Source organism: Manis pentadactyla, chromosome 2, assembly GCF_030020395.1.
Source record: "Manis pentadactyla isolate mManPen7 chromosome 2, mManPen7.hap1, whole genome shotgun sequence".
Lineage (NCBI taxonomy): Eukaryota > Metazoa > Chordata > Mammalia > Pholidota > Manidae > Manis > Manis pentadactyla.
This window is the reverse complement of record NC_080020.1, coordinates 190,038,396-190,054,658: the sequence shown is the minus strand read 5'-3', so window position 1 is coordinate 190,054,658 and position 16,263 is coordinate 190,038,396. Positions and strand designations below refer to the sequence as shown.

General features: G+C 44.5%; 1 long non-coding RNA gene across 1 annotated transcript; it reads left to right on the top strand.

The window, feature by feature from the left end:
• The first annotated feature begins 444 nt into the window (after positions 1 to 444).
• Positions 445 to 14,271, top strand: LOC118932512 (uncharacterized). The gene is made up of 3 exons (XR_005032812.2): positions 445 to 703; positions 2,173 to 3,311; positions 14,177 to 14,271. It is a non-coding gene; the product is annotated as an uncharacterized LOC118932512 (long non-coding RNA).
• The last annotated feature ends 1,992 nt before the right edge of the window (positions 14,272 to 16,263 follow it).

Here is a 16,263-nt window from a genome sequence, read left to right as displayed (position 1 = left end):
ATTCCATAGAGAGTTGGAGCTTCCATCATCCTGGAAATGTTAAGTCTAGTAAGGACACACAGTTTCCAGCATGGAAATGTTTATTCCCGTGTAGCTCTTATTTACAAAGGAAATAGTCGCTCTTTCCCCACAAACTCTGAAGAAATCTGAATAGCCTTGTTTAGACCTTACGCTTTTATTTGGCAATTCTAGATCATTGTGGGTGGATAAAAGGACCTGATGTCAGGTTGCAAAAATAGAGGAATAATTCAGAAGGACATACAGCACTCCAAAAATCTTTATCAGACTCTTGCTATCTTGCTATCTGGCTGATGCAGAGCTCAGCCCCTAATATGCAGTCTCTTCTTAAAACCTCACAACTCTGAGGTGACTACTGCTATATTTGTTTTACAAGTACTAATATTTGTTTTACAGAGAGGAAATTGAAGCCCAAAGAGGCAATTTGCCTGAGGTCATGTAGTTACCAAGTAACACAGAAAAGTTTTTGGTCCAAGTCTGGCTGATTCCAGAGCCCCCAGGAAGGGAGGAGGCTTGCACAGACTCCCTGAGGTCAGCCACGCAGAGAAAAATAAGAGCAACAGTGGAGAAGTATTAAGAAGATCATTAATGCCATTCTTCTGAATAGCAGGTTGGAAGAGAGATGTCCAGAAGCCACATAAAAGTCCTGGGGCCCCATTTGTCTTCACTGTATAAAGAAAATCAGGTATTTAATTTCTTACATATTGTATTTTTAGCACATTTTAAAACATGCAAATATTTACAATTATATTTATTATTTAATACTGATATATACTGTTTTTTAATACAAACAAGACTCAGGACAAAGCAATACCCATGAAGGGAGTGGGATAGGTGAGGAGACATGTAAGAGGCTTCAGTTTATATTTATGAAATACTAGTTCCGAAGGTGGGTGTTGAGTATAACAGTACTCATATTATTATCTATACAAGAGCTACAAAGAATAATATCTTCTGTATTTTGAAATAGTTCATAAAAACTTTTAAAAAGAAAAGTGTTTAGATAAGAAAGCTCATAATAGCTAAGCAGTAGCACATTATTTAAACTTGTACTTGGTGTTTGTTTATTTTGACACTTATTCTAATATGAGGCATAATAAGGCTTAAAAATAGAAAGTACACATTAAAAACTGTGCAGCCCTTTTATAAAGACTTATTATTGGAAAAACAGACTGGTGGATCTGCAAAGGCCAGATCATGTGCCAAGCCTCCATTCAGCCTATTCTAATGACAGATTTACCTGTTATATTTATTGTAAGCCACCTCAAGTTTTCATGAAAATGGGATAGAAATTATAAATACATACATGATGTACATGCAGGATTGACAAGGGTTGTTCTTCTGCTCTGCAGATTTTTTACTTTCCCAGTCATCATATCTCTCTCCAGCCCTTTGCACCCCAGATTCACTAGATCCACTGCTTTGTTCTATCACAAGCTTCCCCTCTGGGAGGCACAGAACAGTAGCCTTCTCCTTGCCAAATACACAAATACAGCCTCTGCTACCTGGCCCCTCACTTGTCTCAGGGCCTATGTTAATCCCTAAGGATTTTTACACAAAAGCAATAGATTCTTGTAAAAATGCCTAGCTCTCTTGGGCTGTAGATGACCCAGATTCCTCCTCCTTAGACTTGAACAGTGCAAGGGGCAGTTGAGAAGTAGGTGCAGAAACCAGAGGTGAAGAACACACCCCACACTCCTTTCAGGGAGTAAAAGCCTGTGATGCCTGAATTTCTGAAGCAGTCCATTCCTTTAAGGATCTGGAGTATCAGGAACATCAGTTCCCCCATCCTTGACTTCTTGTGGCCTCAGGTTTCCTGTGTGGACCTCTCCTGGGAGGACACTCAGTTACTGTGTGACCTCTGGCTCCACATGCGCTGACTGCCCACAGGCCAGTGCACACTGCACAGGAGGAGGTGGTCCAGGCCTTGGCCCCGAGGCAGCACAGCTCATGGGCCACAGCCAGGGCAGCATTTTTAAAAAATGTTTTCTAAAAGCTCTAAGTAATCTTTTACTAATTTGAACAAAACAATGGAAAAAAGATTTTTTTTAACTCAGTTGGGAAAACTGAACACATTATTTATTATCTGATATTTTAAAAATTCCCTTTAATTGTGTTAGGTATGTTAATGGTATTATTTTGTTCTGTCAAAAGTCTTTACCTGTTTGAAATACCTACTCAAATATTTATGGATGGAATGATGTGACATCAGGAATTTGCTGTAAAAATCACCAACAAAGCTAAGTAAAGGTGGGATAAAACAAGAATGGCAGAATGTTAACTTGGAGCCGGTGACAGGTACATGGGGATTCACTGCAGTATGTTTCCAACTTCTGTGTATGTTTGAAAAATTTAAAGTTAAAAATAAATACACTGATCACCTTAGTAGTTAGTTTCTCACACATATACTCTTTTTTTTTCTTTTCAGTTTTTTCCTTTTCTCTTTTTTTCACTTGCAAAAGCAGTAGGTTCTCGTAAAAATGTAAAACAATACAGAGAGCTATAACTCCACTCTCCATTAATACTAGTGAAGACTTGTGTGTTTCTTATAACCACCTCCCTATGCAGGAGCCTGCCTCCATTTCCCCCACTCAGGCCAGCTGCTTGCCTAATTCAGCAAACTGGTGTCCTGGACCAAGTGCGGAGCAGGGAGCTATTGTCACAGAGATGAAGGGCCTGGGAGAGGGGGTAACTGGGTGCATCTCGCCATGCGGTGCCCACACTGGCCTTTTCCAGGGGTTGCCTCAAGGCATTGGCCAACTTGGGGGAAGGTAGATGCATAAACAGTCACATCATATTGAGTATAAGAAGTCAGAGAGAGATGCATAAAAAACCTTTGGTGACACAGAGAAGAAAGCACTCAGGGTGGTTTCCCCAGGAGATGATATTTGAACTGGATCTTGGAGAAAGAGTAGAATTCACCAGGCAGAGCTGGTGGAAGACTTTCTAGGTGCAGGAGAAAGCTCTAAAATTCCCAAGGGCAAGCTATGTTCCAGGAATTGGGAACTCTGAGCAGAGAGGGGGCATGCGATGGGGGTGATGGGAGAGCAGGTTGGAGGGTAGCTGGTGGGCCAGAATGAAGGGTCTGCTGACACCACGGCGAGGGGGTTGGTCCTTGTCCTCCAGACAGTGACACTGCAGAGCCAGGGAAAAGAGCCAGGCCAGACTGCACTTGGGAAGAACACTTGGGGGAAGAGTATTTGGATGATGCCACTGGAGATGGACAACAGAGACTAAGTTCTGAAGAGTTCAGAAGCAGATTGGACAGGAATTGGCAACTAACTGGACATGAAGTACGGGAAAGCATGGCTCCAGGGTCCCTTAATGGCTGGCACCCTTAACACCATCCTCTTTTGCCTGGATTCTGGCTAGAGCCTCCCCATAGGTTTCCCTGTCACCCTGTCCAGACCACCCACCCCACTGTTAGCACAGAGTGATTTAAACTCCCTAATTGTCTCCTACCAGCCCAATTCCTCCAGTGGCTTTCGATCACCTGTAGAATGAAATCTTACTTCCCTTAGGTGGGCACAAAGCCCCAGGAAAGCTGGGGGCCCCCATCTCCCAGCCTGTGCCACCTCATCCTGCCACCCCCTGAGCACCCTGGTAGTTCTTCCTTTCTCCCCCTTCCTCTCTGCCACCTCCCCACCCACACATCACACACACCCACACCCACCCACCCACACACACACCCACACCCACACACACACACACACACACTATAATAGTGCACTGGCTCTCCATCCCCATGCAGCCCTGGCCTGTGTGCCTTATCCCATGGCTTCACTTAGATTTAACAGAAAACCCTCCTCCTTTTCCAGACATAGCTTGAGGGTCCTTCCCCAGAGGCTTTCAGACTTGTGAGCTCATCCCCCATGCCCCTGTGCATGCTGTGCATCACCCTGTATGAACTCCTTTACCCCCATTAATCTGATTTGGTAGTGACTGTGTAGGAAAACTGAAGGAAGGAGAGTGTGTAGAGGGATGAGGCAGACTCCCCAAGGACAACGCTCTGGGCACACACCAGGCTCTCTAACCCAACACAATATGGAAAGAGGCTTAGAAATGTCCTCTCTGGACTGGGTAGTTACCCTGTTCTCTACTGAAAAGAGTCCTGGGGAAGGCTTATTTATCAAGGGGAGAGAAAAAGCTGTATCGAGATAAGAAAAATTTGCATGAGGTCCCCGCCCTTAATATATTAACATGAAAAAAACAGAACATACATACATAAAAGGACATCAAAACACTGGACTGTGAATGATGCCATAAGTGAATCTAGGTTGCCTGTCCTTGTCTTCAGGTGCAAACACTCATACTAGGGAAGCAAGGCCCACATGCATGAAGACATGTGGGAATAAATCAATCAGCAAGTGGAATGATAAATGCCGTAGGCGTCTAGAACAGAGCTGCCAAACTAGTATGCACACAAAATACTCAGTTGAAATGCCTTGTTCAAATGCAGGTTCTGATTCAGTATTCTGCAGTGGAGCTCAAGATTCTGCATTCTCATGTTCTGAGGGAAGACTGCTGCTCTGGGTCAGGCGCCGCTTTGAGGAGCCAGCACCTTAGTGATGCAGAGCACCCTGGGGGCTGGAGAGCGTTCAGGGAAGGCTCCGTACACAAGGAGGGCTGTGGCTGGGATGGAAGGCAGGGTGGGCTGGACAGGGCAGGAGGGGCCTGCTAGGTGGGGTCAGCTTGTGCAGTGATGTGGAACAGAGCTAAGCTCACAGGTGGGGAGAACCACGGGCTCAGAAATCACTATTTCTGAAAATTCTCATTAGACAGCAGCAGGAACTAAAAGGAGCTAAGTTATGCAGAGTCTGAAATGCCAGTGAGGGATGGCAATTTATTTAAAAAGCTGGGGTTAGTTCTTGAGTCAAGTTTTGCTGAGATCATCAGGAAAAGTAGAAGAGTAAAGAATGCATATCCACACAGAGGGTAAGGGGAAATGGAGTACAGTTTCTCTCGCTCTTCCTTCAGGAGATTCAGTTCAGCTCCCTGACGCCAGACCCCCATCCCTTACTCTCATCCCCTTGCCCCATTCTAGGACTTGCTCCCTGAGTCCTTGGCACTAGAAGCCTTTTAACAGGAGAGCTAAATCTCAGATGACCCAGAAACACATGGAAAGAAACCTTCTGTGGTTTCTGAAGAGTCTTTCTTTGTCTCCATGGATGTATAAACAATTCAAGAGCACATGATAAAAGTGAAGGGAGGGGAGACCCACATTAATTTCCTTGAAGCAAATGATAAGCTGGCAGATTTGGCTCTATGGGAGGAGATAAATTCTCCAAACATGGCCAAATGACCCTTGGGATCTGAGCCTGGTACGGATGCAAATTAAAATAAAAACTATATAAACAGCAGCACAATTGCCCCATTCAAGTCTCCTTCATTAGCAGCCAGCTCTCCAGCGCCACTGACCGCAAAGACAACTTCCCTTTCTTCTCTCTTCTAACTAATTTCTAAGCTGGTCAACAAAAGGGGGCTAAGGACAAAGGCAGCTCTAATTGATGAGGCTGTGGGGAGAGAGTCATTGTAGAGATTTGTTTTATGTGTGCAAATCAAAAAGCACATGTGATGTGTCAGACCAGCTGAGAACAGACCTCCTGCTGGGGATTCTGGAGGTGCCAAGGTCCTCTTCTCAAAGCTCATCACAGCCGGATAACAGCCCAATGGTCACGTCCACCAGCCCAGGCCTCCTTGTGCCCAACAGAGCCAGCTTCCCAAAATGCTGCCTTGTGGAGGGGGCCCCCAATCAACAGCCACGTCCATGATGCATGAGCAGCTACCGCAGCAGCCTCCACTCATTATTGCAGAGGACAGTTTATCCATTTGTATTATCTTGGAGCATCATTATGAGGGGTAATCTTTTGCATGAGGAGACACAGTTTTAGGAAAATCCACCTCCAAGTGAACATTCAGGCTTCAGGAGGGACTATCTACTCACAAATCACAGGTTTCCCTCTTTCTTCCCCTTGCATTGGCATTCTTAATCAACCATGCCATTCCAGAAACCTCTTCAAATGACAGAGCTCTCCAGCTATGTGTGTCATCCACGTGCCCTGCTCTCCAGTCATGAAGGTTTCTTCACTGTTCCAGAGTCCGCCACATCCGCTCACCAGCCCACACTCCTGTCCAAGCCTGGATTTCCTTACTGTTTCCCTGCTGTCCTCAACATGGCCCAAAACCTCCTGTATTGTCATTTTTTAAATGGGGTAATTTTCCTCTCTACTAATCTCACAGACTCTTGGGAGACTCAGATGAAATGAAGGGCACGGAAGCAGCTCAGAGCGGTGCACACACGCAGCAGCAGAAATGTCTTGAGGCTGCAGCGCTGGACCATTTAATGACTGCCAAAAATCTCTCTTATTGTGAAGTGAGACAACTGGATTTTCTTTCAGTCCATAGAACAACTGAAGATTCTTGCACATCAACATTCTAACATGTTGAAACGCTGACAAGCAGAGCAGCCAGCAAGAGCCATCCCCCACTTGGCCCCTTAGTGGTTCCCCAGAGTATCTTCCACCCACACACGTGGGGCACTCACTCTGCTTCGCCCTGTTAGTGCTTCCGGCCACTCTACTCTGACAAGAGGGCTGGTGCCTGGGAGAAGGACCAAAGAGGGTAGTGAAGGTGGGAGGGTTTCTTTTCTCTAATTTTTAGTGCTGCTTTACTTTGCCCCTTTAAGGAGATTCCATCATTTAGAAGATGGGTTGTGATTGCCATCTAACCCGTGGCAGCTGCTGCGTGCTGGGACACTGATCTTTCCCAGCTTGGATGCTAAGCAGCAAAGGAGGGACAGAGAAAATAGAGAAATATGAAATGCCTGTGACCAAACTGCTCTTTCCATTTGTTCCCAGCAGTCTAGTATGGTTGTTCTTTTTCCCAGCTGATAAGAAGAAGGAGGTGTTATCTGCCACGGACAGCCCCTGACTTCAGGGGAGGAGAACCCCAGGGCTAGTGATTAAAAGAACATGACCCAGCATTATTTTCCTCTACACATCCAAGCCCTGGCTGCAGCAGCCTAGATGATGCTGTCAAGAAGATGATAATATAGGGTTGATAAGTTAGTCTTAAAAGTCTTTTCCAAAGTACACTCGTGTCACCACTTGTATTAATTCTCTAGGGCTGCCATACAAATTACCACAAACTAGGTGCTAAGACAACAGAAATTCATTCTCTCACGTGTGTGGAGGCCAGCAGGCCCAAATCAAGGGGTCGGTAGCGTTGACTCCTGGGGGCTCTGAAGGGCAATCCTTTCTGTGCCACCACAGGGCGCAATCTGTGGCATTCCTTGGCTTGTGGCTGTGTCACTGTAATTTCTGCCTTCAGCTTCATGTGGCCTTTTCCTTCATGTCTGTGTGTCTTCTCCTCTTCTTATAAGACACCTGTCTTTGGTCTAAGGCCCACCCTAAATCCAGGGTGATCCCATTCCAGGTCCTTATATTACATCTGCAAAGATCTCTTTTCCAAATAAGGTCAGTTTGGACGTATCTTTCAGGGAGACCACTACTCAGTCCACTATAACACCAAACAAAGGCAGAGGGAGAAGATGAGGAAGCCACACCGAGCCTCCATTCAAACCTGCAAGAATTCATGGGACAAGGTAGGGACTGTAGTTACTCAGCCAAATCATAGTAGTAAGGGCCATGGGACTCTGAATGGGCCTACAGTGTGACAGTAGTAGGGCAGGGGAAGAACGGGCCCTAGCTTGAGACCTGCCTTCCACGGACGCCCAGAGGAGGCCCCGGGTGGCTGGAATGGCAGGTCCCAGGGAAAGAGCCAGGTCATCAGTGCTCTCCCCATGCACCCACCCGCTTCTGCCCGCCCCCCTCAGTTACCCCTGCTGGCAGCCAATGGATAATTCAGCTTTTTATTCTCCTGGGGATGTGGGCAAGGCAGCCTATGCTGAGCTGGAAGCTCTCCCAGCAGCCTGTCAGTCCAGGACTTTGCCCTCCTGCCTTTTGGAGGTCAGCCAACTCTGGAGGTCCACAACTAGTTTGTGAGCACAGGATCCAGCACTTCACTTTCTTCTGTTATTACTGCTGATAATTACAGAAGGAAAACCCTCCAAAACTTAGTTCACACAATCTGATACAAGGATCAGAAGAAGGCACACCAAGTACGAAAATTCTAAAAGCTCCTTTCTCCAAGGAAGAAAATATTGAATGCGTCATCATTCCCGACTTTGCAAGGAGCAGTTCCTTAAGATATTAATGTCTCCAAGACATCCGTGCCAATCACGGACATGAACTGAGATGATGTATCAGCGACAGCCACCACGGCAACTGCAGAGGCCTGAGGTCGGAGGCCTCTAGTCAAGGCCACACCTATGGTACGTGTCCGTTTTTCAAGCCTGGAGTCCATTAACTGTTGAAAGTCAAACTTCTCTCCACAGTGCTAGGAAGAGAAAATATCTGGGAAGTGTGGCCTGCAAAAGTTCTGTGGATGAGTGGAGGGGCTGAACTTGAGCAGGTAACTGTTGAGTGTGCACCTTTGTACCTTGTGTTGATCACTCTGCTGGATGTGCAGATGGAGCCATGGACGGCAATCCAACAAGTCCCTGCTTTCGCAGAGTGAGGAGATGCGAAATTATCACAAATAATTGTAATTCTATTTTATACACAGAGCAAGAGTGTGGGCTGTCAAGGAGGCACTTTGCACCACTAACAGATGATTCAAATGGAAACACAGGACGTAAGTACTTTACCCCCAGTGATAAGGAAATCTCCAATGGGTCTCCTCTGAAGGATTCATCCTCCCCCACCCACCTGCCCTCACAGCGGGTGGAGATCCATGCCACTGCAGGAACTACAAATATTTTAAACAAATCTCCACATAGGTTTTGGGGCTGTGTGCCCAGTGAGGCCAGAGGGGCTCCCAGAACCTACCCAGATCCCAGAGGGATACCGCAGGGTAGACAAAAGATGCTTCTGGAAAGACAAACACAAAAGAAGCAGGTTCCCAGGGCTGAGATCAGAAAGTAAGATTCTAATCACCTCATACTGGTTAGAATGGCTATTACCAAAAAAGCAAAAGAATAAATGTCTTCAAGGACGTGGAGAAACAGAAGTCCTGTATGTTGTTGGTGGGAATGTAAAATGATATAGCTGCTATGGAAAACAGTAAGGTGGTTTCCCAGAAAGAAATCAGCATCTCAAAGGTTCACTGCCAACAGCCAAAATGTGGAAACAAACTAAATGTCCCTCAGTGGATGACTAGATAAAGAAAATGTGATACAAACCTATGGTGGAATGTTTTTCAGCCTTAATAAAATAAGGAAATTCTTCTCAGAGCTGAGTAGTTGTGACAGAGATGATATACCCTACAAGGCTGCAATTTATGATCCCCCCTTGCACAGGTATGTCAGCACAAGTACGGTCATCTTGGTATTCTCCACATTTCTGTTCTTGATAGTCTCCTACTGGAAAACTTGAAACATTCCCCTACTGCCTAATAGTCTCACTCCACAGACTGGGCTTAGCCTTATTTGCCCCAATTCTAATTCACATGTTCCAAGGCAAAAAGGCAGTAACCAGACACATGTGACTATTTAAATGTAAATCTAAAGTAATAACATCTGGCCCTTTTTAAAAAGAACTCTGCCAGTCCTTGCTTTAGATTCTTCAGTCCCCTTCTCACCACACCAGAGTGTCTCAAACACCTTACATGGACTACTTTGGAAAAGGGCCAAAACCCCAACAGCAAGCCCATATGCTAAGAACACCAAAGTGCACTTATAAGCACCTATGTGAGCCAGACTCTGTTTTGGAAATTTCATTACATTTAGCCCTCACATCAACTTTGTGAGATAGCAATGATCATCCTCATTTTACATGAGAAAACAGAGACTTGGGATGTAGAGCAAATTACCAAAGTGGCTGAGCCATATTTGAACTTTAGATCTGCCTGTCTGTGCATTTTATCACTGCATCAAACTTCCTACACAATCTGCTGCTTAAACATTTCTATAGAATTACTGGGAAGAATCACATCACTTTTGATAAAGAAATGGTCAGCAGGAACCATGCCAAGTGAATTCACTCTCCCAACAGATAGGAACAGGCTGTCCCACAGCCCAGTGTCACTGCCTTGGTTCCTACGGGTCTTGGAGCATTGGAGGGTCAGTGACATAGAGTTCCTTTTTGAATTCTTGAAGTTGTGTGCTGCATTGAGGGAGAAGACAGGAGGGGACACTTCTCAGAGAACATCTGCCTACTCATAAAAAGACCTAGTGGTTCCCTGACAGCTTATTATTACCCCCCAAATCACATTGTACACATCAATGCTCCTCATCCAGAGAAGGGAACTAAGTTTATGAGGCAGTTCTAGAAACCACCACAACAAAGGACAGTTACAAGGCCAGGGGGTATTTTGTTTGGAGAAGTGGAGACCCGATGGGAGCATGCTACCTGTGTGTCATTTCTTCAGGAAGTCCTACCATAGTGAGAAGAACAGCTTTTGTGTGTCTGTTGAAGTTGAGAATGAAGGCCAATAGTTGGAAGTAACATGGAAGCAGATTTTGGCTCAAATTTGAAAGAATGTTTCAACAACTGAAAATACCTAACAATGGAATGAGCTGTTGAGACGATGAGCCCACCCAGCTCTGGAGATGTGCAAGTAAGAGCTAGAAAATATCTGTCAGGGATGCTGTGGCATAGATTTCTGAAAAGTGTGAAGGTTAAACTAATTCATCTCTCTGGTCCCCTCCAAACCCATAATTCTGTGATGAGACCAGCCTATGGACCACTCTGTGAAAATCTGTGCTTTGAACCAAATTTGCTCTTTCCAACTCTTCTACACCTTAATCACAACATCTCGCTAAAGGCCAGTGCCATTTTCAACCAAGCCTTAGTCACCTATGCTCACAATCTAGGACTGACCAAGTATTTATGATATAATTATAAGAATCATGATCTCTCAGTCTGTCATATGAAACTGATAAGTAAGGTCTCTTGCTTTGTGGTCAGCAGAAGGGAGTAGGTGATCACAATAATAATGTTAACTAATATTTACACTAAACGTTGCCATTTATAGAGGGACCTATGCTCCAGTTAACATTCACAAAAGTCCTTCAAAGGAAGCAAGACATGTTAGTCATTATTATCTATTTGTACAATAAGAGATTGCCTGGTTCCCCACCATTGCAAATGCCTTCGGACCTAATGAATGAATGACACCTTGAAGATAATAGGGATCATGTTGGTAGATACCATTTTGATCAATGCCCTGTGGAGACTAGCTGAAAGTTTAGGACTATTAGTTACAATTTGTTTGTGTTTTTTTTATAATGAAAGTCATCATGATGTGGCAGAAGTGAACGCATTGCTGAGAACATCATGCACTTACAGTATATACTTTTTATGAGCCTACCAGTATTTTCCAGTGCTTAAATTATGGGGATGAGTTTCATATCCTGAGGATGCATTCAGCTGGGGAGGCTGGATACTGCACAAGATAATGTTCAAGGCCCATGCCTTTTAAGTACAGATTGTCATTATCATTCATTGCTCACCTCAGTGGTATTGGATTTTATATCTTGTTTTCCCATCAGGTCAGGACTGAATCATCCCCTCTTCTGTCACAATACTTGCCTTTGGAAGCTTCCGGAAGGAAAACAATGTGCAAATGTTAGTTAACCTATGGGCTGATTAGAGGATGCTTGCAAATCGTCACCTGGAGAAACTCTGCAGCGCTGCTGGGGTTCTATCAGAATGACTGTGGCCTGTGAATAACTGGGGAGAGCTATTGTTGCTGCTAAAATGGAAACACAGCCCTCATCGGAAACATGCCCACTAGCATTTAAGGCAGAAAAAGATTTTAGGTAAAGAATTAGGCAGACAGATATGGGGTAAAGAAGGGGAGAACAGTCCAGGCAGAGGGCCCATTTGAGTAAAGGCAGGGAGGCATGAAGGTGAAGGGCCTCTTCTGTTTAACCAGAGTACTGAGCACCCAGTATGTGTGGAAGCACACCTGGAGGAATAGGAGGAGAGGGCTATACCATGGCAAGCTCCAGAGAGTACTTAATGCTGTAGTCCAGTTGGGTCCAATGTGCATCAAAATCACCTGAAGCACTTGTCAAAGCACAGCTTGTGGGGCCTCAGTTTTTGATTTAGTGGGTCTGGAGGGAGGCCCAAGAATTTGTGTTTCTAACAAGCCCCCAGGTAATGCTGACACTGCTGGTCCAGGGGCCACTCTTTGGGAGCCTCGGCTGTAGTCATTCAGCAGCTGTTTTGAATAGGGAAGTGAGGTGCTCAGGGTTGTGTTTGGACCAGTATGAAGAGCCAGCAGTTCTGTGAGAAGATATGTAAGGAAAGAAATTTGTCAGAGAAGGAATTAGCTCAGGCTGTGGATATATGTTCAGTGGTGAGATCTGATCAAAGCATCTCACTTTTCACCTAGCTGGCAATGGGGACTAAGTGAGATGAATAAAATGACCCCTGTTCCTCACAGAACAATGGGACATCAAAAGTTTACTCAATTACCAGATAAAGCATGCCATTTATAAAGCTCTAGAAAACAACACTCAACACAAAAAATACATTTTCTGAGGTTCAGCTCTTCTAAAGACTTTCGTCATGCTAGTCACCAATGACTCCGCTGGCGGGCAGAAGGAAGGCTTCCTACTTTCATCCTCTACCCCTGGTCTCCTAGGTATGAGAGGGAATGAGAGACTGTAAGATTCTTTCTGAAACATCATTTTTAAGTTTCCCTTCCATCACAGAAATGGCAAATAGAAAAACAGAGGAAGAGCCAAGATGTTCCTCATCCAGGAAACCCTGATATGACCCAAATAGGAAAGTCAACATTGTCTTCTGCTCCTAATCATTAACAAAGATGCCGATCTGACCAAGGTGGGCATATGACTTAGAGCAGAGCAGAATGAGGAAAGAAGGGGGAAGTTTTCTCTGTTTTGTTTCTGTTTTTTTTTCTACCAGTAGTAGGAATGAGAGTAAGTTAGTCTAAATCCTATCCTACTGGCTTATCCTGCTGGTTCATGTAAGAGAGATCTGTCACCATCCACACCAATATATTATTGATGACTAGAGCTTAATGCATGGCTTCATATTATATTTTATCAAGAGGTTCCCAGAGTCAGGTTCTTTGGTCCAATCTAGCTGGAGAAGAATATTGTATTCAGAGGCTGCACTACAGAAGAGGTGACACCCTGACCTAGCAATTGGAGGACCTGCATTCTTCCCCTGGTTCTGTAACTCCAAACTTGGGCAAAATCTTATCTTCTCTGGACCTCTGATTCTTTATGTGGGAGAGGAAGGAGCATTTACCTCTAACCTGGCCAGAGAAGACCAGGGTACAGAAGTTTCAATATAAACAAGAAATGAACTAGAAAACTAATAATCTCATCTGGTTAGAATGAATGAGAGAGAGTCAGCTCTCATTTCCCCATTAGCATTCTTGAGAACATTTATGCCTCAAAAAGAAACAAACACACTCAGTCAACTTATGAAAGATTTCCAAGGAGGCCACAGCACTATTATGCCCATTAAGATCATGAAGGTTGGCCAATCCATACTCACCCCAATTTTCAACATTCTCTGGACTCAACATTCCTTACCCATTGCCCTAACTCTGCCCCCTCACCTGTATTGTATGTATACGTGGCAGTTTCTCTAACCACTCTATCAATGTGGTTCTGACAGCAAGGGCGGTAGTTTGTTTTTCTTCACCTAATCTTTGTTTTCTTTACCTTTCAAGTCTGGGGAAACAAGAGTACAACAGTAATGTCTTTGATTCTTGATTCACCACCTAGAGTTATTCCTGGAAGTCCAAGCTCCCCACTGAATCCCCATCATTCCCAAACATGCCCCTTGACTCCCCTGCCCGTGTGGATGATGGCCCATCTCTGCAACTCTTTGCTGCCCGCATTGGTGGGAGAGGGGTCTGCAGAGCTCGTTGGTGCAGCAGCTGAAGCTTAGGACCCTGCCCCCCGCCTGGCCTATTGCTGCCCCCATTGGTGGGAGAAGGGTCTGCAGAGCTTGCTGGTGCTGCGGCAGGCCTGGCCTATTGTTTGCCAGGTGTCCTGTAAGTTTTTGCTCCTGTTTCTCATCACAGAAGGGGAAGCTTCTTTCTTCGCCAGTGGTAACAGTTCCTATGAGACTATGCCTGCCTCCCAAGGAAATCTGATATTCTCCATTTACAGCTCTGTCTGCAGGTAAGCAAGGCATTCCCACGACTTGACAAGAAGGTATTGAACTCCCACCAACCATGAGATAATGAGGTCAGTATGGATAGGAATGTAAATTTTCTCTTACCCCACCGTAAGTTGCTACTCCACCTATGGTATTAGGATCACCTACTGTCTCTCCTCTTAATATATAATTATTCAAAAATCTTTAAATTTGTTACTTCAGGAGGTAAATTTTATATACTAAAAAAATGCTGCTTGGAATACATCATTCCCTAAGAAGGCTAGAAAGTTGGAAAAATTGAACATTACTATATAGAATTGGTCCTAAATTTCTGCCTTATTATGCATCCTTAAATAACTAAGTATCAAGGTGGTGATCACCACAAATAGAAAAAAGAAAGTCTTACAAATACAATATTGATGGTGATTACATAATAAGAAAATTTTACAAGTATCCCAAAACTCCTCCGAAGAGGTAATGATAGGCCCTGGGGAATTCTGGTCCTGGCAATGCACCAATAAAGCAGCAGCCCACCTCCAGGTATCAAAGGCTCATCTCCCCAAAGTTGTTGCTGACAGTCCAGCCTCTGAAAGAGCTACCAAAATCAATACTGATTACTAGACAATGACATTTAGAGGACATCAAACACTGCAATGATTTGTCAGAGTGCCATTTGCCAGAGCTAAATGCTTGTATTTCCAAATGGCAAACCCTTCTCAGGAGCAGATGTATGACAATGCAGGCCTGGCTGTGCTAAGAAACGTGGAGACTGTTTTGCAAGCTGCTATCGTTAAGCAAATAATAACATTCCTAAAGCTGGCTTCAGCACGTAGGGTAGACAGGTTTCAGCTCGTCAGCCATCACACCCACTGTCTGAAAGCATGGCAGAAAGGAAAAGGAGGTATGCAGTAAAATGAATTAGGGCAAGGTTCACAGCTTCCATGCAAGCTGTTACCAGAAAATTGGGCCTTCTGGATGCAGTGGGACAGATGCCTGATCCCCAGCTCCCTCTGAGACCACCTGCCTTTATCTCTTTGAATGAGTGGTCAATGGGAATGTAGGGGACTTGCTGCATCCCCAAAGGGAGAGGGACTTAGGTATGCAATGAGTCTGCCCCCAACAAATTATTTCCTTTTCTGAGCTTTCCTGTCCTCCAAACAGCTGGGAATCAGAAATATGTAGGCTTCTATACAAAAAAAGAGTGGGTTCAGCCTGACATGGCATTTTGCCAAAAGCCTAGAACAGGAAGAAAAGGGCCCTGTGTTGTGCCCACCACAACTAGTCTAAGCACACACACCTGACACTGTGCTTAGCACCAAGCCCTCTGAAGTCACCCTTTCTGCTAGGAGCTGTCTTCTCTGAGCAGATTCAACTCCTTTGCCCTTAGAAATATGAGGAAAGTAGCCTGAAGTCAGTGGGGTGTAGTGGAAAGAGTATGACTTGGGAGCTGAGTCGACCTCTGTTATAACCCTGACTCTACCACTTACTAGCTGGGTCACCTCCACCCTTTCCATTAACCTCTCTGAGCCTCCATTTCTGTAAGTATACAGGGTGATTAATAATACCTAGTTCTCATATCTGTTTTAAGAATTCAAGATTATATATCTAGCAGAGTGACTGGTTCATAGGAGTTGCTTGATAAATAGTAGCTATCATTATTAGTTACTAATAAATAATCCATTTATAAATACAAATTAAAATTAAGTTTCTTTAGAGAAACATAGGGTTCATTACGTGAGAATGATTAGAAAGGAAGTAGGGAGAAGAGAGATATTGGTGCAAACAGTGAAATGGGCTTCATTTGTAAAGAAAGATTTTTCAACCACTCTGAAACTCTCCTATAGAAAATGTTCACCAGGCCAAAATCCTGTCTCCCTCAAGGTATTAAGAACATGTACATAGTCTTCATTCTCTTTAAGCAAGTTTCCCACAGTCTTGTGATTTGCAGCAGGCAAGTTTCATCCTGTTTTCGTGGGCAGGAGAAACTGAGGTACAAAAGATCACCCAATTCTCTGAGTGAGTCAGAGGCACCACCCAAAAATAAACCCAGGGACATCAGTCTCCATTCTTTCTGAACCTGAACTGTTCTAACGAATGA